A 21,072-nucleotide genomic window follows, 5' to 3' on the forward strand; every position below is an offset into this window, starting at 1 on the left:
CAACTATGAACTTGAGCTCTCCAGAGTTCATATAATAACTTAACATTTCATATGCTAAGAAAAATTCTTACTACCATTATAATTTTTCAATGGTAGAAAGAAAAAACAAGAAGAAATTGCAACTATCAAAATGAAGAACATTGTTCATAAAAGATTGTATGTCATGCAAACAAGTCCAAATGTTTTTGATCTTTTGTCAAATGCTCTAGTCATGAATTGAATCATACGGTTCGTTCCTTCACTAAAACAACAAAATTTGTAGCAATCTCATATGTACTATTGAGTGTTTTCCATGCCAATTACGGGCATTGTTTCCCTATCCTTTTTCATTTATTCTTGCTTTCCGATTATGTCACTAGGCATTAATTCTACCCCAAAATTGTGACTGGGAGGGCAGAAATAAATATTTAAAAGCACTTAAAGAAACATATGTCTTTGGATTCCCAGCATTCAATAGGTATTGTTGACCACACTTGTGTCAACAGTTCCAAGAAGCAGAGTCAAAACAGTGGATAATTTTTCAAGATCATTGTCATCATTCAGCTTTAGTTTTATCATTGTAATCCCAAATTCTGCTATTGTATTTAAAAATAATTCTAGTATGACTATTACACCATGTAACAAGACCTAGGTAAGCCTATGATTCTTCTCAAAAGGTTTTCACTCTACGGAGTTTTTTAACCTCCCCAAATTATCTGTGTTTATAAACACAGATAATTGGCAGAGTTTTTCTCCCAGATATACCCAAAGCTAGGGCAGAACAAATGACAAAGTCTTAGGTGTGTCCTAGTGTTATTGAGTCGATGTATTTTTATCATACTAGACCATGTGTCTTGAGTCGCAGAATTTGGTTGAGTCTTAAAGGGGTCTGTGTCTATTGTAAATGTCCCCTTATAAGGGTTGGATATTGTAAAATTTTGATGTACAAATATTTTTTGGTGAATGGTTACTCATAACTAAACACCATTGCCAAAAATATTTTTTGAGGGTGAAAAAATAATTTAATCCCCTCTTAAGTTTTTTAATTAATTATTTTTTGAAAAAATTAAAGAAAATAATTAGCCAGGAAATTAATTAAATTGTGTCAAAAATTAATTTGAGAGAAATTAAATTCTCTCCAAGTGGAAAATTATCAAAAGTCCCTCAAAAATTCGTGGGTCCAGAAGAAATTAATTTTATGAGGTCCTCCATCAAAGGAAAAGTCAAATTTTCAAGAAAAATTAAACCTTTGGACCATGATGGTTGAGTCAAGGATCATTTTTCAAGGAAAAAAGGTTGGAAAAAATATGTTTTTGACTGGGATCAAGGCCTTCATCAACAAATTCGATTTTTTTCCAGATCAAGGGACAGGATTTAATTTTGGCATGGATCAAGCAGCAACTAGCCATTATTCTCCGGGATCAAGTCAAACTAGTCGTTATTTTCCACTTGGAGGGGTTTGATCCTCTCATTATCTATATAAGGAAGCTATTGAGCTCCTCATTGTATAATGTACTCGTCAGAAAATCATTTGATGTACAGAGTTAAGCTCTGCTGGAACATTTTTTAATAAATTCTTTGGGGTTTCAATTCAAGGTGTCTCTGTTGATGATTCATGGTATGTGTTGAATAATTTTTATGCTCTAATTGTGTTTATTGTTGAAGATTATTGTTCCATATCCAATCATTGGATTATATATTAGCACAGGTACTTTGTTTTAGGTATTGGGCTAGAGTAAACACATTGAAGCTGGTGGATCTAGCAGGTATCTCTAGATCTCCAGTCTATTTGTGTAAATCGAACCCCTTTGGAACTAATAGTCTATCTTTTCTGTAGAGATCTTCGGATATTCAGCCCTTGGGCACAACCCAAGTACATGGACTTCAAGGTGACCACATCTTGTTTGGACTCTGAGCTTATCTAACGATTTATGGTGCAGGATTTTGGCTAGTACATTAAAATAAAAATTACTTCTATCAATTATTTTCAAATCTACTTGGGCTAATAATGTTTTATTTGCTAAATATAGCTAATTTCCATTTGTAGATTATAGTAAATAATTTGTAAAAAAAATTTGTAAATTATTCTAACCCTTGTAATTTAAATATCAACCCTTTTCTTATTTTGTATATAGTTGCGGGGTTTTGGGGTTTTATTTTAAATTTTTGTACATATATTGGGTATTGGCTCTTCTATTATTCATTTTTGTAGGTGTTGCATCTCAAAGATTGTAAGGAGAATTCAAATTCTGAGGCTCCATATCCTTTCCTAGTCTAGACAGCTACGGTTTGAGGGCTGCTAGTCCTAAGGAGGGGTTGTCTTCCTCAAGGAACAAGTGTAATCTGGTTAGGAGGCATGATCTGAAACTTTTGAGAGCTGATCTATCAGACCCAGGTGCCCAAAGACCAAAGTCTAGCCAAAAGGAGGAGGTTGCAACCCTTGGAGGGTTTGTTGAAGTTATTTTTCAGAGATTTTAAGGTCAAAAACTAAAATTTTGTCTTGTAGGGGTGCCACAGAGGTAAGAAGCCCTAAAGGGCTAGGCCACAAGGCTTTCACGGCCTCTAGGGCCTGGCCACACCCTCTAGAGGGCTAATCCTCCTAGCCGCAGCCCTAATAGGGTTATTTTCCCTTAACCGTATGCTTAAAAGGGCTTCTAATGCTAGGCCGCAGCCCTTTCTTGCACTCAGAACCCTAAATTAGACCTATTTTTCCTCAACGCAGGCTTTTTCTAGTTTATAATTGGTTTGTAGAGGGTTTTCATGCTAACTTGATGTGTTTGCCGGCCTAAAGTGGTTTGTGGTAAGTGTTTGAAGTGATTCATCATATTATTTTAGCATTGATCTATAAGATTTTGAGAATTTGCACACTAACATTTGTGTTACAGATGTTTGGAAAAGTCCTAGTGCATATTTGGAAGTCCATCTAGTCACCCAACTAGGTCTGTTTCTCATCCTTTCTCTTTCTTGTTATCTTTAATTATCAGGTCTGAAGTAGTTTGTAACAGTGGCATAAGAGCTCAATAACTATCTTAAAGGGACTCTAAAATACAATCACATAAGCCTAAGAATATTGCACATTAACCATAAGACACTAATAAGTTCATATGTTCTTCTAGTAGTGACTTTCCAAGAATTTTACGAGGTCTAGTATATGATTTCTGAGATCCGAGGTATGCTCTTTAAGGTTTGACATACTTGTTATAGTGGAAAGGAAAGGTCATTGGAAACATAAGAACTCATTTTATAAAGCATTATTGGAATGTTCTTCTAGCATTTTGCATCTTGTTTTGGGCTGATCTCTAAGTGGCGAAAAAGATCCTTGAATATCTTACCCATTTGCTAACCCTCTCTTGCATTTCCATTTTTGCATCTCATTGAAAACTGGAAAGTGCATCTTTTGGTTAGTATTCTCTGGCATTACATCTCTAACTCAGGTCTCTTCTCCTAATATTATTGTTGCTGAAACAATGGCAATCCTCAGTCACTATCCACAAGAGAAAGACACACGTAGGGTGAGTCAAATTGTTGCAAATCATCCTGACAGGTCTAAACCGAGGGCATATTTTGACGGTGCTTCCACTGATTCGGGTGGGAATAGTGGGGGCAGTTTTATTCTTCATCTCTCTTCTGACATCTATTTTCATGTATCTGTGGGTTTGGGTGTTGGATCAAATAATTATGCTGAACTTCATGCTTGTCGGTACCTTCTTGCGTTTGCCATAGAACAAGGTGCATCTCATTTACAAATTTATGGAGATCCCAAGCTTGTGGTCAACTGGTTGACGGGCACTCAATCTTGCAAAAAAAAATTATCTCCTATTCTGGATGATGTCCTGTGGTTAAAAAATATGTTCTCATATTTTTCTTGTCAGCATATATACAAGGAACTAAATCAATGTGCTGACAACCTTTCCAATGAAGCTCTTAATCTGGCTCAGGATTGTTGGCTGATCTCTGAGTTTCATGGGGGCACTTCGTCTACATCTTCACTTAGCCAGTTTCTTTCTCATATACACAAACAGTGTTTTTGATACGATCACAATGATCTGAGATCAACTGTATATTCTGTTTTATCCTTTTTGCTCTTTATATTTTCTGCACTCTTGCTCATCATGATCTCTGATTAGAACAATTTATGTATAATTTTCTGGACATTGTATGCACTCATGTTTGTTGAGCTACATGATATTTTTTTATTTTAAAGACAGCAGTTAGTATATGACCTGGGTCTGATATATTTATGCTAATATTATGCTTGATGGATCAACAATATTCATAAACATAGTAGTGTATCTACAAAATGTAATTTTTATTATCTATTAACAAAAATTACAGTTCTCTGGAAAAAAAAAGGGTCAAGGAAACAAGGAAAATGTTGAAAAGTGTAACTAGGTTCAGTCTTCATAATGACATGTAATTGTGACTTTTGTAAATGATGTAATGAAGAAAATAAAATTATTATTGTAAGCCTTGCTTCATGGGTTTCATGAGCAAGTGATTTTATTTTAGATGGCTCCCATTGAGAGCCTTAGGATTTATCATTAGAGTCATAGAATTAATGTCATGTATGAAGATCTCTTCTTGAGCATGTATATGAGTCAATAAAGGTGTCTAGAAGCCCTCCAATGACAAGCACTAGTTCCACTCTTCATGTCGGCCTTAAAATGAATAAGGATCTCATGTCGGCTCACAATATAGAGACACATCCCTTCATACACTCAAGTTGGCTTATTTATGATGGGCAACCACTATATATAGGCATCAAGGTACTTCGCATTTCTTCAGTTCAGAAATTCGGATCATCCTCTGAATTCGGATGGGTAATAATAATATACAGTTCAGATCTCTAGAACAAAGACTAATTCGGATGGAAGGAGTAGCGAGTAAAAATGATGATGGAACAACGAAAAGGTCTAAGGGCTAGCTACAAGTACAGTGATTCGGATATCTCTCTCTGAAGTTTGGATGAGGCTACAGTCATCAAAGTTTGGATCTCTGAATTCGGATGGACAGAGGCAGAATGAGGTTTGAATACATCTGTGTTTTTCGGATGGGCAGTGGCAAGATATCTCTGTGGAAGCTACAGTACGGTGATGTCTCATAGTCAAGGGAATTTGGATCCCTCTGAGATTCAGATCACAGAGAAGGGAGAACAGTTCAGATAGGTCAGCGAGGAGTGATGAAGGGACAACGAAATTTTGGAGCTATTGTTCAGTGTTGTATCACTGTGTTTCAGTGTTGTTGCAGAGGTCACATTTTGGTGACACTACATTGACATGTCTCGGTGCCATCTTTAGTGCATCTACAGCTCGTTGAGGAGATGATCTCAGTGTTAAGTAGGTCGAAGAAGAAGAGGAATCAAGAAGAAGAAAAGAGCAGAGAACTAGTGTCTTGGTCTTGGAGTGGCTTATAGGTCAAGGGTCTTGGTCTTGGTATTCGTCAATTGGAATCTCTATAAGAAGAATTTGTGTGGGTTTTCCTCTCAAAGAGTGAGAGGTTTTGGCCCTGGCTGATAGCCTACATGCTGTGTCTCTTGTCTATTTTGTTCATGCATTGGTTACTGTTTGATGAAGAACACTAATAATCTAACATAAAGAAGATCCTAATCTAAACAAGTAAAAAGCATTCACAAACAGTCACTACTCGAAGAGAAATCCCCTGATGCTAATGCCCCATATTTCTCAACATGGTATCAGAGCTAAGGTGCTAAAGTCAAAGGAAGGGCATCTAATCAAAGAGACACTCACGGATCAAGTTTCAAGAAAGGCATCTAAGCAAGTCAAAGGTTATCAAAGCAAAAGGTCAAGATCTACTTTGAAGAATAAAACCCTAAATCGAAGAAGCAGTCTACAACAGCAAAAGTTTCGGATCCTCTCGACCAGTCACCACAAAGACTCTCATCAAGTTATCTACAAAGCAAGGTAGCTCGAAGGACTTTAAAGACGAATATCACACCACCTTGAAGAAAGTCGAAACCCTGGAAGCAATTCTAATCTGCACTCATTCACTACCAAAGAAGGTGAAGTATTTTGAAGACAAAGAAGGCTAGAAGGCATTGCCATCATCTTCAAAAGCTACAAAGCAAGTTCCCTCTCATTGAAGCTAGGATCCTCTTCTTATCCTTGAAGAAGATCATCCGAGGAAGCAGCAAAAATCACCATCAACAAAGAAAGCTAGATCTAAAGGCGTTGACATCATAAAAGGAGCAATCTCCTTTATTGAAGAAAGGCCTTTTCATTTGGAAGAAGATCATCCAAAAGGGAGCACTAATGCATCTTCAACCATCATCAAAGTGATCAAGTTGAAGATTTCATCTTCACTTTTCAAGTAAGTATCTTTCATTCTTTAATCAAATTTGGTAAAATGACTTCATGTTTGCAAAGTTGGTTGGGTCATCAACACTCCTTGCATGGAAAAAGAAGGATAGACATAGTCCTCAAAGAAAGTGAAGTCATCAAACACATCAATGAAAAGGTCTCCTCTGAATACATGGAAAGGGATTCTTATGAAAGGTCCCATCATGTAGCAATATTGGAGACATCAAAGAGATGTATATGATAAGCTCGTAGCACTATTCTCTGAAGGTGCGCTAAATCTGATCTACACAAAATTGAAGGTATCAAAGAATGAAGGGATGTCTTCATAAGATCTCAACTGTGAGATCTGGGAGAGATGATAAGAAGATAATCATCATTGTTCTAAATGCACTAATTGATGAAAAAGGTAACAAATGTCCATGGGGATAAGAAAGTTACCTCACAAACAGTGTTTCGCCATCTGGAAGATCCAAAAAAGCTTTTGTTTATCTTAACTAAAATCGCCACGGAAGCTCATTCCAATAAGTGAGCCCACAGCTGTGACTTATGACTAAGCCTAGGCCTATGAATGTGTTGGTTAAGAGTTCTCTGGCTCCGATCAATCTAATGGAGGTAGATCCAAGGAAGTAAGGTCGAAAGATAGAAAGCCTACTGTTTAGCGGTGCATCTTTCACGGAAGTAGCTAGCGGTTCAATATACGCAATTAGGTCTATCGACGCCCGAATCCCTCAATGTTTACGGTGATGCTGCAAGAGACGGCTGCAAGAGTGATTACGGTTCTCTTAAGATAAGATAAGATACGTGATTAGGTTCTCATCTTGATACGTGGTGTGTCACTGCTGGAACTAGATTCATTCTCGAACTGGATGGTAAGGAACGAAGTAGCTTGTCCGCATCGGGCAAGGTGAGCAATCAAACAGATCCAAAAGTGAACAGCATAGCATCGTATTATAATGTCGACAAATTGTGGTTTCTATGCAAGATAGAAGAAGACAAGTTGAGGGCAAAAGCGTTGAAGGTTAAAGGACTCAAGCATTTGTAAGAAGGAAAGGGAAGTTTGAAAAATTTTGGTTCTTAGAAAAGAAAGAAGAGCATAGCTGAGATTCAATGCTATGGATGTAAAAATTATGGACATTACAGGAAAGATTGTCTTTAAGGGACAATATCAAAAGAGGAAGCGAAGAAGCCCATATCACCAAAGAAGTAGAGCCGAAGAAAAGAAGTCCAAGAAAAGAGGAAGTAAGAGATCTCTACTATGCCGAGATAGTCTCCCTCACAAAAGTTCTTGTCATAGCTCCTAAATCTTTATAGGATATGGCTATAATAAATAATAAGATGCATCGTGGCATCATGGAAGCATTAGAAACAAGAGCTCGTGACATCACCATAGGGAATCATGAAGGACAGATGGAACAAAATCCATGGCAATCAAATATGAAGGATATAGCTCTTGGGAACCTCATTGCAAACTTAAGGAAAGGAAGAAGTCATCTAGGACAAGGCTCATCATACATCAAGTCAAAAAGGAAACATCTGCCGGATAGGGATATACAAGATCCTCAAGATTCTCTGATGGAATCCTCATCGGAGGGTTCACCGATCTAGAGAGGAAGCAAGTGTTTCATCAAGGACTCCAACTTGTGGAGTTCATGGGATGATGGTATGACGACATAAGAGATGTAGCAAATAAAAGGGTTGAAGATCTTTTCAATCAAGGAAGTTGTTGAAAGAAGCCTAGATGACCTAAAGGTAAATGAGGTATGTATGCTTGTATTTAATATTATAATGCCATGTCGTATGGTTGCAGGTAACATGGATCACTACTTCTATCTTGAGAAGCATGATCAAGGGAAAAAGATCTCCTCCTCTGAAAGGATGCAAGAAGGCATAGGTCACACTAGATGAAATCAACATAATATGTCCTCATACGTAGTATGAGCTGGTTGACTACAATTAAGGAACTTTGATTGGAAGCTCCTGGGAATGGAATGTGTGAAGAAAGGAAGGAAGAGGTCATGAGATATGCAGCCATGATAAAGGCAATCAACATCCAAAAGACCAAGAAGATTTGACTAGGAAAACTCCTGGAAAGATATGAGGACTTTGATGGGAGTCTGAAAAAGATGGAGACCCTTGACAATGGATATCTTTGGGAGATGTGTCAACATGTATGTAGGATGTTGATACCTACAGGAAGATGTTATGATGAAAGACCATCACAAACGTAATTTTGATTTAAGTGTTCATTCTTATTTTTGAACAAATATATGGATGGGCTTATGCAAAACTGACAAAGGGAAGAACTGTGGATGACTTCCAAAAGGACCATATAGAAGGATGTAAGATCCTTCCGAAAATATGGCTTGAAGAAAGAAGCATAACATGAAGCAAGGCCAGATGAAGACTAATGGATCACTTTTTGATGAAAGGAATGATGACATGACTGACTCATGGATGAAAGTGAAGGATGGTTTGTACCCTATGTAGAAGCCACAAAAAATGAAGACTCATGGACAAAGAAATTCATGACATCGAAGGAAGGAGTTCTTCAAGCAACTGGTTGAGGAGTTGTTGTAGGTCCCTAATCCTGAAGGCAAGTTTCTTACTTGGAAGAAACTTTGAAAAGCCAAGAGGGAGTTTAGGTACATTCCTTTCATAGGAATGAGTACATTCCGTTATTGGAATTGATATGTCCTCCCTATTTGAGAGGGAGAGATAGACACATCATTCTGGTATTCACCTAGGAAGACAAAATGGAGGATTGGTAATCATCTGGCATTCGATACTCTTTGAGGATGAGATAGGGCATCAAAGATAAGAGTAGTCGTGGACCGATATTCTTTGAGGACTGGCTATCCAAGATAAGAATAGTCCACAGAAGGTCATACTCTATGAACACCCGGGTGGAGTATGTACCTTGAGAGACAATGATTTTGGTGTCTATGAATCATTGGTCTTGCCAGCATTGTGCTCTAATCATGTGGATAGAGTTGTTAGTCAAGGCCTTGCTATGTGACAACATTGGTTGATATGATGCTAGACAGATGGGTTACCAATTCGATTCTTCTTATGAGAAATTCTTCAGATTGAGAATGACCAAGTACCATTATGAATACCTCCCTAATTAAGAGGGAGTGTTGAAAAGTGTAACTAGGTTTGGTCTTCATAATAACATGTAATTGTGACTTTTGTAAATTATGTAATGAAGAAAATAAAATTATTATTGTAAGCCTTGCTTCATGGGTTTCATGAGCAAGTGATTTTATTTTAGATGGCTCCCATTGAGAGCCTTAGGATTTATCATTAGAGTCATAGAATTAATGTCATGTATGAAGATCTCTTCTTGAGCATGTATATGAGTCAATAAAGGTGTCTAGAAGCCCTCCAACGACAAGCACTAGTTCCACTCTTCATGTTGGCCTTAAAATGAATAAGGATCTCATGTCAACTCACAATATAGAGACACATCCCTTCATACACTCAGGTCGGCTTATTTATAAGGGGCAACCACTATATATAGGCATCAAGGCACTTCGCATTTCTTCAGTTCAGAGATTCGAATCATCCTCTGAATTCGGATGGGTAATAATAATACACAGTTTGGATCTCTAGATCAGAGACACATTCGGATGGAAGGAGCAGCGAGTAAAAATGATGAAGGAACAATGAAAAGGTCTAAGGGCTAGCTACAAGTACAGTGATTCGGATATCTCTCTTTGAAGTTCAGATGAGGCTATAGTCATCAAAGTTCAGATCTCTGAATTCGGATGGACAGAGACAGAATGAGGTTCGGATACATCTTTGTGTTTTACGGATGGCAATGGAAAGATATCTCTATGGAAACTACAGTACGGTGTTGTCTCATAATCAAAGGAATTTGGATCCCTCTGAGATTTTGGTATGAACATAAATTATGTAAAAGTAATAAATATAGATAAGAAATAATAATCCTAATAATATATAATTAAATAACAACTAGTTAAACAAAGAGGCATGTCTCTACAGACACGACTCTTCGTGAAAAGGTGCTTACCTGGCTATATATACAAGACCCTCATTCTCATTTGTATCATCCTATATCAATTCTTTATACAACATACAATTACAATTACTATCCTATGATGGATGTCTTTGTCTACGAAGTATTTTAAATATTTCCGCTGCGTATACGACTTTTGGTCGTTACAGATTCGGATCACAGAGAAGGGAGAAAAATTTAGATAGGTCAACGAGGAGTGATGAAGGGACAACGAAATTTTGGAGCTATTGTTCAGTTTTGTATCACCGTGTTTCAGTGTTGTTGCAGAGGTCACATTTTGGTGACACTACACTGACATGTCTTCGTGCCCTCTTTAGTGCATCTATAGCTCGTTGAGGAGATGATCTCAATGTTAAGTAGGTTGAAGAAGAAGAGGAATCAAGAAGAAGAAAAGAGCATTAGTGTATTGGTCTTGGAGTGGCTTAGAGGTCAAGGGTCTTGGTCTTGGTATTCGTCAATTGAAATCTATATAAGAAGAATTTGTGCAGGTTTCCCTCTCAAAGAGACAGGTTTTAGCCCTCGCTGATGGCCTAAATGTTGTGTCTCTTATCTATTTTGTTCATGCATTGGTTATTGTTTGATGAAGAAGAACACTAATAATCTAACATGAAGAAGATCCTAATCTAAACAAGTTAAAAGCATTCACAAACAATCACTAATCGAAGAGAAATCACCTAATGCTAATGCCCTAGATTTCTCAACAGAAAATGTATCATAGACAGAAGCTCAGGCAAACCAAGAAAATGTATTTAAAAATTTCTTGCAAGTTTGATTTTAATGGGTCAACATTACCCAGGTCTGGGAACACAAGTCAAAAACATGGAAAACAATGTGTCTTTCAAAAAACTATGTTATTTTATCCACTCTACCATCACCTTGATCCATCGAGTTCGTTATCAAGAACATATACATCCCTGATATCTTTTGTACATAAAAGGGCTCAAATACAGCCCATATACAACATTGATATGTATCCACTGAAAAATACAAAAAATTGGAAACAAAACCCTAAAATAAAGAGGACACCAAATTTTCAAATATAACTTGGAGTAAACACAGTAAATATCTCCAAAAGGAACTAAATATCTTTATTTGGTAAGCATTGCTTTAAATATTTATGTTAGACTTTACCTACACAATCTTGGGTATAGTCAATGGTTTAAATGTGAAAAATCTATTGCAATTATCTGGTAATTATTCACCTATCTTTTAAATGATTATTTGTCCCAGTAAATTAATTTACTGCAAATACTAAATAAAAACACAACTACAAATTTCACCAATTAATAAACCACAGGAACTGAGAAAACAACACAAAATAAACACCAAGATTTTTAGACAAATTGTCCCTAGAAAAACCCCAATGTGGGGAAAACCAGTTTTGCAAATGAGGGTTTTATTATTCTTCAATAAATCTGTAATTGAAAATTTACATAAACTGTTTGTCATAAACTGGCAAAGCACCAACAAATATTTTTCTTCACTTCTACTAACCAAATCGAACCTCTGCAAATAAACTCGACCTCCAACTGGCAATTCACACTGCCCTCCAGTAATTCGCACTGGCTCACTAGAAATGTGCACCGGCCTTCTCAACAACTCACAATACCTCCGAGAAATTGATCCTACAAGATAATATGCCTCCACCAACTCACACAGCCTACTTGCACTACCTCCAATAAATCACTCTGGCAACAGGAAACACAGATTGGACCTCCAGCAATTCGCACTAGTAAACTAGCAACTCACACTGGTTAACTTAGCCTCCTTCTATCTCTAAGAAAGTGGAAATCATTGTGAAGAATCTCTCCAACAAATCTCTCCTCAATCACTATTGAAACCCTCTACTTGTGTCCCACACTATCACTGCGCCCTGGCTCAATCGAATTGTATGTCTCCAAGATGCCCATCGATTTCTTCTTATAATCTCTCGTTGAGCAATTAATGGCCAAGATCTAATCACAATTGATGGCTAAGATCATATTGACTCCATCAAATCACTTTTCTATTAGTCACTAGAGAGAAATCAACTTGTCTCAATTAGTACTGATTAATTAACCATTTTCCCCAAATTAGACATAGGAAAATAATTAAAAACTAGTTAATAATCTAATTAAGACATTTTCACTTAGAAAAATAAACTAAGCTTGGAGATAATTATTCCACTGGTGCTCTTAGCCTCAATGACACTTCCTGAGACTAGAACACCTATCCGAGCTACAAAAACTAATATTAAAAAAAAAGGATGCTAGCTTAGTCAATGGTTATCCAGTGAACTTTGTTCTTTTATATCAATATAAACATGTTTGTGGGCTTCTGAGAACTGCATTCAAGGGTGACGCAAAACTTGTAATGATATGATTTCAGAAAAATTATTTGGTGTGAAGCAACAATCTCCCAAATCTTGTACACATCACTACTTCAAATGGCTTATAATAGAAGCTATCTTTTCTAAACCAAGAGAAATGTAAAAAAGGAAATAGAATTTTAAACAATGAAAGGGGTAACTAGCATTGAGAACACATTTCATAGGTACAGAAAAAGTAGTTATAATAATATGTTGACCTTAAAAGTATCCATTACATTTTAACTAATGCAAAGCAAATCTAAGCCTCTATATGAAGAGGGTAGTAGATTTTCAAATACAACTAGGTTTAACTGTTAGAAATCCAAGCACCCTAGGTCTAGTCTATGGCGTAGCTAAGAACCATAAAGACACTAAAGATGCTTAATTTTAAAAACTATTACACAGCAAAGTATACCAACAATCAGATCAATGTACAATGCACAGAATTTATGGCCAAAAAATTATTCCTTATTAGTCCTTTAATAAGAAAACTCAAGGCTCTGATGCTAGGAATAGTGGCCCTTTACAATCCCTATACAATGCCAATATTAGGTCTATCCTTTGACCAAAAAACCTAGGGTTGAGGCCAAGTCCCTTAGGCTCTCATCTACCCAACAACCTGTTGAAAAATGTAACTAGTGTCGATTTTCATAATTGTATTCGAGTCATAATGTAATGTGTTTGTTAAAAGAAAGAAAAAGAAATTTTATTGTAAAAGATATTGACTTGATAAAGCATGGGTTTCATGCCTGGGTCAAATTTTTAGGTCAAAGCCTCCATTGTAGGCTTCCAGGATTTGTGTCAAGAATCCTTGTCCTTGTCATTATGTAAAAGATAAATTTATTTTGATGTAAATTAGGTCTTTTAGGTCTCCTCCAACAAGTCAACCTCAACTTAAACAAGTCAGCCTAATTAATAGGCAGAATCCACTATATAAAGGCAGCAACTCGACCTCATTTGGAGCACACATCAATCAAGTTCAATCTGCAGTAGCTGGAGAAAGCAAAGAGAGCGCAATCCCTAAGGAGGAGGAAAACCTAGCGAAGGAGAAGGAAGTCTTTGTCAAGCAAAAGAAGTCGAAATTTCTCTCTCTACTACCACACGTGCGAAGTTTTTGGGTTGATGGAAGGACCGAAATTGCAAAATTGAAGCTAAGCCGAAATTCTGAAGCGGTTGGGCCGAAATTGCAAAACTAAAGCTAAGCCGAAATTCTGAAGTGGTTGGGCCAAAATTTTGAAGCACTAGGGCCGAAATTTTGTCTTTGATGCAGTATTATTGCAGTTGATCTTTGGAGTTTGGAAGGACAGTTTGAGGGCTGACTTGGTGGAGTGAGGAAGGTCTTTTGGTCAACTCTAAGGTCTTGGTCTATCTCAATTTGATTTACTAGTGTAAGAGTTTGATTAGGTTTTCCCTTATAGAGGGGTTTTAGCGTTGGCTGAGTGCCCACATCTGGTTTCATTGATCATCATATTTTTGATTTGATGAGTGCTTGATGAAAAGAGGATAAAAGAATAACATAAATAAAAGTTAATAAGTCTACAATAATATCACAAGTAATTATCAACATAAGAGAATCGTTTTGCCTTTCTGATTTTCTAACATGGTATCAGAGCTAAGGTGAAGAAGGAAAGAAAAAGGCAACTTGAAGGTCTATTGAAAGAAGGGTTAAGGAGGAAGGAACAAAAGAAGGTCATTGAGGATCATTTGAGAAGAAAAGGCCTACTATCTATATCAAGTAAAGGAGATATGACAACCTCAATGAAGACAAAATATAAGCTAGAAGGAGCCTCCAACTTCAGGGCATGGAAAAAAAGGATGGATCTTATTCTTGCTAAGCATAAAGTTTTGGATTTTGCTCAGGGAAAAGTTTAAAAACCTACAAATGATGCAGGAAAGGAAAAGTACAGGGAAACAAAAGTCTTGGCCGTGAATCTAATAGTAGATGGAGTGAAAGACAATCTAATCCCATATATATCTAATATATGCACAAGAAATGTATGAAGCCCTCTCCAAGTTGTTTACCATCAAGAACATTGGTTAGATAGCTAGTCTCAAGAATGAACTAAGAACAATAAAGATGACAAAAGATGATATTGTGTCATCATATTTTGTAAGGATCTCTAGAATAAGAGATGAACTCCAAGCTATTGATGAAGTTGTACCAAAGAAAGAACTCGTGATTGCTGCACTACTAGGTCTACCAAAATTTTGGAGCTCTTTTGCATCAGGAATTAGCAATTGGAAGGATACACCAACCTTTGAACAAATGTGGAATAAGAAGCCCGCATCTCCTTACTAAGTGATAAAAAGGTGTATGAAGAAAACAACACTTCAAATGCCTACTTTTCTCATCACAAGAAAAAGGGAGTATACAAGAAGTTCAAAGGACCAAAGAAGAAGGTTGATCTATCAAAAATTGAATGCTACAATTATCATAAAATGGGACAATACAAAGTCAATGTCCTAAAAACCCCAGAAATAAGAAGAGAGAAAGAGAACATGCAAATATTGTCGATGAAGCTCCACCCAAGAAGAGCAAGACTAAAGAATCCAAAGTCAAAGACTTATTTGCTAAAATCTCTTAGGGATACTATCCCTTCCATATCCTTTTGCTTTAAGTTTTGTAATTCTTCTATGTTTTGATTTTTAGAATTCATAGATCTAATATGTCTTGTTAGAAATTCTTGAAGTTGTTTTGATAAGTTGTAGGTATCCCTCAGAAAGATTGGATTAAGAGGGAGCCTTCACCATTTTACCAAAAGATAAGTATATTGTTCTTTGTTTCATCTTTCATGTTTGGTTTCCTCCTCACATCGAGATTTGTTTGTATTGTATACTCATAACCTTTTTCTTTATATTTTCCTTGGTAGGAAAGCTTGCAGAATACACAAAGGTTGTGGAGGAAACTTCAAAGGAAAGACTTGAATCATGAAAGAAGTTTGTTGCAAAGGAATCCCTTCAAGAATTGATGTCCTACAAGGTTTGTTAAAGAACAACTCAAGGTATGTCATAGACTACAAGATTTGTTGCAAGGCTTTCTTCATACAAAAGGTATGATCATTTTTCTTTTGAAATTTGCTTTACACTACTTGTGAAAATTTCACCACTAAAATTCTATAGCAACAACGAGAATTAATTAACAATTTATTTGTTATGGCAAATATCGAATAAACCACACTGCCACCTTCACAAATAAAACTACAGAAGTTAATAGCACTGGACACTGAGAAATATATAGCGCACACATAAAAATTGACACAATTATTTTTGGACGAATGTCCCCAGAAGAGCCCAACTTGGGAAAACCAATGCAGCAGCTAAGGGTTTTAATTATTAAGCAGCAATGAAAATCTGAGTACAATCTGGATGCCGAAAACTGGCAATCCACAGCAAGAAAATCTGGCCGAAATTATCTAAGGGAATTTCCCTTCCTCCACAAGCAACCTCAACATAACTTCGCTTCAGAAACTCGTCCTCCCAGACCCCTCACGTTGGCTTTTGTGCAGTGTTTTCGTAGGCCCTTGGGCGTCTAGCCCGGAACTGCCTCTGATCAAGTCATTATAACTGTCTTTGCTGCAGAAAATGATTCTCCAGCATTCTGGAAGACTTTCCAGGCGTCTAGAAACTGAACCAATTTTTCCCACAGCTAAATCGAACTTCCCTCTGACGTTGATGTGAAGTCCTCCGCGCTGCCTCCCTGGGAATAACTCGGCCTCTTGCTGCTGCCTCTCCAGATCTGAAAAACTTCCTTCGGATCATTGTCCCTGCCCCTCTCTGTCTTTGCTTCTCTTCTGAAGCTCAAACTCTTCCAGCAAAAACTATTGCTCTCTAAACAATCGAACTCTCCAAGTAAATCGATCTCTTATGTATGTGTTCTCCATCTACCCATCGACTTCTTCTTATAATCTTCTATTTGGACTCCAATGGCCAAGATTATTTCTCAATTGGTCCGTGTGAGTTCTAGATGATTCACACCTTATCTCAATTAATTTTGATTAATTAACCCCTTTTCCTAAGTTTAGACCTAGGAAATATTTAAAAATAGGCTAATAATCTAATTGAGACACTTCTAGGTGGAATTTCCAGAGACGATTTATGGGTTAGGGAGAACTCCTGTGTTTTAGCCTCTCTACAAAGTTTCGAGACTAGAACACCTCCGATGCTACCACCATTGCTACAACACCCTGTATCTGTATCACCCTTTGTCACGCATATGATGTGTGGCCACTATGACTCCTACCACTGCCCACCAATCACTGCGCAACTGTAATGATGCATCTATTCTGCTACTGACACTGCTATATTGTTGCCAACTCTGCATGTACACTGCAACTCCCTCTCATTTGTTGTTGCTACAACTGCAATTACTAAAACTGAGAAGCATCCTAAATACCAAATCAATTGTGTTTGTTGCATCCGTCTCTTGAGTCTTAACTGCTACTAGCCAATGCACTATCCACTGGAGAATTTGCGTTGTTGTTGACTTTGCATTGTGCCACTCTACACTATTTTCCACACTGCACTGCGCTCCTCAGCACCTGGTGGCTACTAGTCTACAACTATCAGTCTGAAATCTAACTACATCACTGACACTGATCCATCTTCGTATTGAATACATTGGGCCCCTGTAGCAAGGTAATGATCCTTGAGGAGGACACCTCAATGGACCCTACCCAAATCTCTGCAACTTTGGGACTATAGCTCCATATTGCCCCACCTCACTCCTGGAGGTATAGCTGCAAACATGGTGAAATCTTCCTCCAGCCTGGAGGACAACTTGTCTATCTCTGCGGACGTTGTCGCCCAGTCCTACTTCTCTTGCTTGTCTTTTCTGAAAGGACACTGCATATTGTAGTGACCAAGCTTGCCATACCTGAAGCACTTGACCTTAGATAGGTCTTTTTTCTTCTTCTTTTTCCCTTGTCCCTAGGTGGGACCTTTCGATGCTAGGGCCACATTCTCCTTGTCCTTCTCACCTTTCAAGGCCTTGTTGTCGCTTCCGCCGATGGTGCTCTTTACTAGAGACCACCTCAACTCCTCCTGTTGTAGATCAGACCACATCCTGTCCCATCCAAGCAATGTGTCTCTACCCAAGATACTTTAGACAAACACCTATCATTCCTCTACAACATTGTTCAATGCCAATCATACAAGCTCTGTCAGTTGAGGTGCCTCTCCAACTGTTGAAATCTTATCACGGACTGTTGAAATTTCTAAGTCTAACCCGTTAGAAATTCTTCCTGCACTATCTGGTTTATTACACCTACTTTTTTAATTACTTAACAAGTTATTTAACCATATAAATATTAAAAATAAACAACAGTACAGTCTCAACCATCTACAGATCATCAATTGAAAGAATAGACAAACACACAAAAGACACCGTTATTTTTCGCAAATTGTCCCCGAAAAAACCCAACTTGGGAAAACCAATACAGCAGTTCCGAGGGTTTTATTATTAAGCAGCTTTCTTGAGTACAACTGGGTCCCAAACTAGCTTGTTAGGATATTCCGACACACAGGATATAGTTAAGTTCAACTTGGTCTAGTATAGAGTTAGGTTAGAGTTAGGTAAAGTGTGTTTCTTTACCGTTGTACATTTTGTAACTTACAATCCGACGGTCACGATATGTAGTGATCCGACGGTTCACTCTCACCTCGGTATTACCGACACTTGATCCGTGGCTTGACACCCGATTGGTCCATGAGTTCTATACAAAGCGCATGGAGGGTCATTGTTCGGGTAATCCGTGCATGAGAGAAGCTTATGTAAATTTTCATTCTTTGATTAATAAATTGCCTGTAGTACCCACGTTGGGACAGGCCGTGGACTGTTTCCCTCCTTGCACTTTGAGGGTTTTAACCACGTCAAAAATACTGGTGTATTGATTTGAAATCTAGTTGTGAGCGGTGTCCTTTTGGTGTTCTTTCTGAGGAACTTACCCTGTAAATTCCTACATGGTATCGGAGCTATTTGAGGGCCGCGTCCGTTGGTGATCCAAATCTGAAGCCGGTAGAACTGCATGCGACTGTCGTTTCCTAGATCTGTTGTTTCTGACTGCTTTCGGGCCGAGAGGACTGCTCTGTTGCGTTCGGAGCATCTGTTCCAGTGAGGAACCCCTTTCGTTTCACACGAAAAGGTTTCCGGTAGCCCTAGCTGCGTCATTTTTTTCAGATCGGGAGGTATACAGTGTTTTTTTTGCAGTTTACTGTTATTTTCTCTCTGCTTATTTCGGTTTCGGTTTATTTAGCCTTTTTTTTAACCGGATCTATACCTTTCATTTCTGCGTATGCTCTTTGCCCTGCGACTCTGTGCGATCTGGGCAAATCAGAAACAGAAAGGAAGGATTTTTCTCATGCGTATGCTCTTTTCCCTACACCTTAGTGTGATCTCGGAAAATCAGAAACATTGAGAAAAATATTTAGTTTTTCGGCTAAAGCTAACTTTGAGATTTTTTTTTAAATTTCTAGGATTTTGGCTAAAGCTAACTTCGAGCCGCAAGGTTCGTTTTTCTTTGCATATTCGTGTTGGGTTTTGTGTTTTGTGTTTTGTAGGGAAAAAGAGCTTTCTCAAGGCAAGCACGCAAACCAAGGCCCCCCCCCCCTCTCTCTCTCTCTCTCTCTCTCAAATTTTTTGTATAGATCAATTGGTTCAAAGCTATTTTAAGAGAGTAGCGGTCTTGGGTTCAAATCTCCATTTTGTGGAGGCGGATTTTTTCATTCCCGCAAATTCGCGCACTTTGCCGGCAACTTCAACAATTTTTTTTCAAAAAGCCATAACTTCTTCATCCGGAAGCCTTTTTCAGAGCCGTTTTTTTTAAAACCGCCTATTTTTTCGAGATCTATCCATTGGAACACTTACTTTCAGCATCTTCAGCTTCAGTTTTTTTAAAAAAAATGGAAAGTCCATGCCAAGTCATTCTTGACAGCACTAACTACTTCCAATGGGTAGCCTACATGGAAGATTTACTTAGAAGTAAAGGTCTCTTCAGAATAGCCACAGACCAAGAGAAGAAACCAAAAGATGAAGACAAGGTTGCAAAATGGGAAAATAGACAAGATCAAGCACGTGGTTTGATAGGGATGTCTATTTCTCCTGATCTTAGATTCCACATTGCAGACCTTGAGACTCCTCATGAAGCATTAGAAAAACTCGCTAAAGTTTTTGGGATTAAAAATGAAATTAGAGCCCATCAACTTGAAAATGAGCTGCTTACTTTGGATCCTAATAATTTTTCTTGCATTGAAGATTTCTTGTCCAAATTCAAGACCCTTAGATATCTCTTGGAAGGTGTTAAAGTTAAGAAAGAAAATGGTAACCTTATTTATTCCATCCTTACTAAGTTGGGACCAGCCTACTCTGTATTTGTTTCCACTTTCCATTCTACAAGGGAAGCTTTCATTTGTCAAGGAAAAGACTAAAAGGCCCCTTCCTTTGACTCCTTTTGTGATTCCTTAATAAGAGAACAAGAAAAACTCTTACACCTTGGTCTTCTTAATCTTGGAAACTCTTCCACAAAAGCGTTAGCCGCCCAGCAACAACCAAATTCAAAGAATCCTAAGAAGTCATATCCTCAAAAGAATGGTCCTAAACCATCTCAGCCTCAAAATGAAAGATCATTTCAGCAAAATGATAAGACCAATAAAAACAAATGGAAGAAGACTGATAGACATTGTAACTTTTGTAATCGAGATGGCCACTTAGAATCTAAATGCTCTAAGAAGATGGAAGCCTTGGAAGCCGCAATGAAGAAACATAACATCCATGTGGAGCCTACTTCAACTTCAACTTCCGGAATAGCACTTTCTGCATGTCATTGTCAATCATCTCAGTCTGGTTATGCATTAAATGTATCTTCTTCTTCTTCTCATTCTCATGAGTGGCTCATTGACTCTGGAGCCTCTTGTCACATGGCCAAAAACCAAGCCATGTTTTCTTCTTTAAATGATTGTAACACCAAAAATATATATGTTGGTGATGATAGATCTCTTAATGTTGTAGGGACTGGAACTGTTCATCTAGACAATGGTCAGTTTAATGATGTATTATGTGTTCCAACCTTATCCTGCAACCTTCTATCTGTCTATCAGATAACTCATTCAGGTGAAGGTAAAATTGTTGAATTTTCACCTCATGATGTTGTAATCAAGGATCTAAAAGATCCTAAACAGATTCTAGCTACTGGTCTTGCTGATGATTCCAAAAGGTTGTATAAGTTTCACAACTTTGGGTCATCAAATCTTCCCTCAGTATTTATTGCTCATAATGATGAAGTGAGCAAACTTTGGCATGAGCGATTTGGTCACTTAAACTATCGCTCCCTTCAGCATCTATGTAAAGAAAATATGGTGACAGGTCTTCCTATGGTATCTTGCAGAGATGGTGTTTG

General features: G+C 37.7%; 1 protein-coding gene across 6 annotated transcripts in view; it reads right to left on the bottom strand.

Annotated features, from left to right (window-relative positions):
- LOC149156945 (uncharacterized) overlaps window positions 1-21,072 on the bottom strand; it is a 413,330-nt gene that overhangs the window by 323,034 nt on the left and 69,224 nt on the right. The gene's annotated exons all lie outside the window — the stretch shown is intronic.

Source organism: Pinus tabuliformis, chromosome 9 (genome assembly GCF_031772625.1).
Source record: "Pinus tabuliformis cultivar Carrire ecotype Pingquan chromosome 9, CPIR1, whole genome shotgun sequence".
Classification (NCBI taxonomy): domain Eukaryota; kingdom Viridiplantae; phylum Streptophyta; class Pinopsida; order Pinales; family Pinaceae; genus Pinus; species Pinus tabuliformis.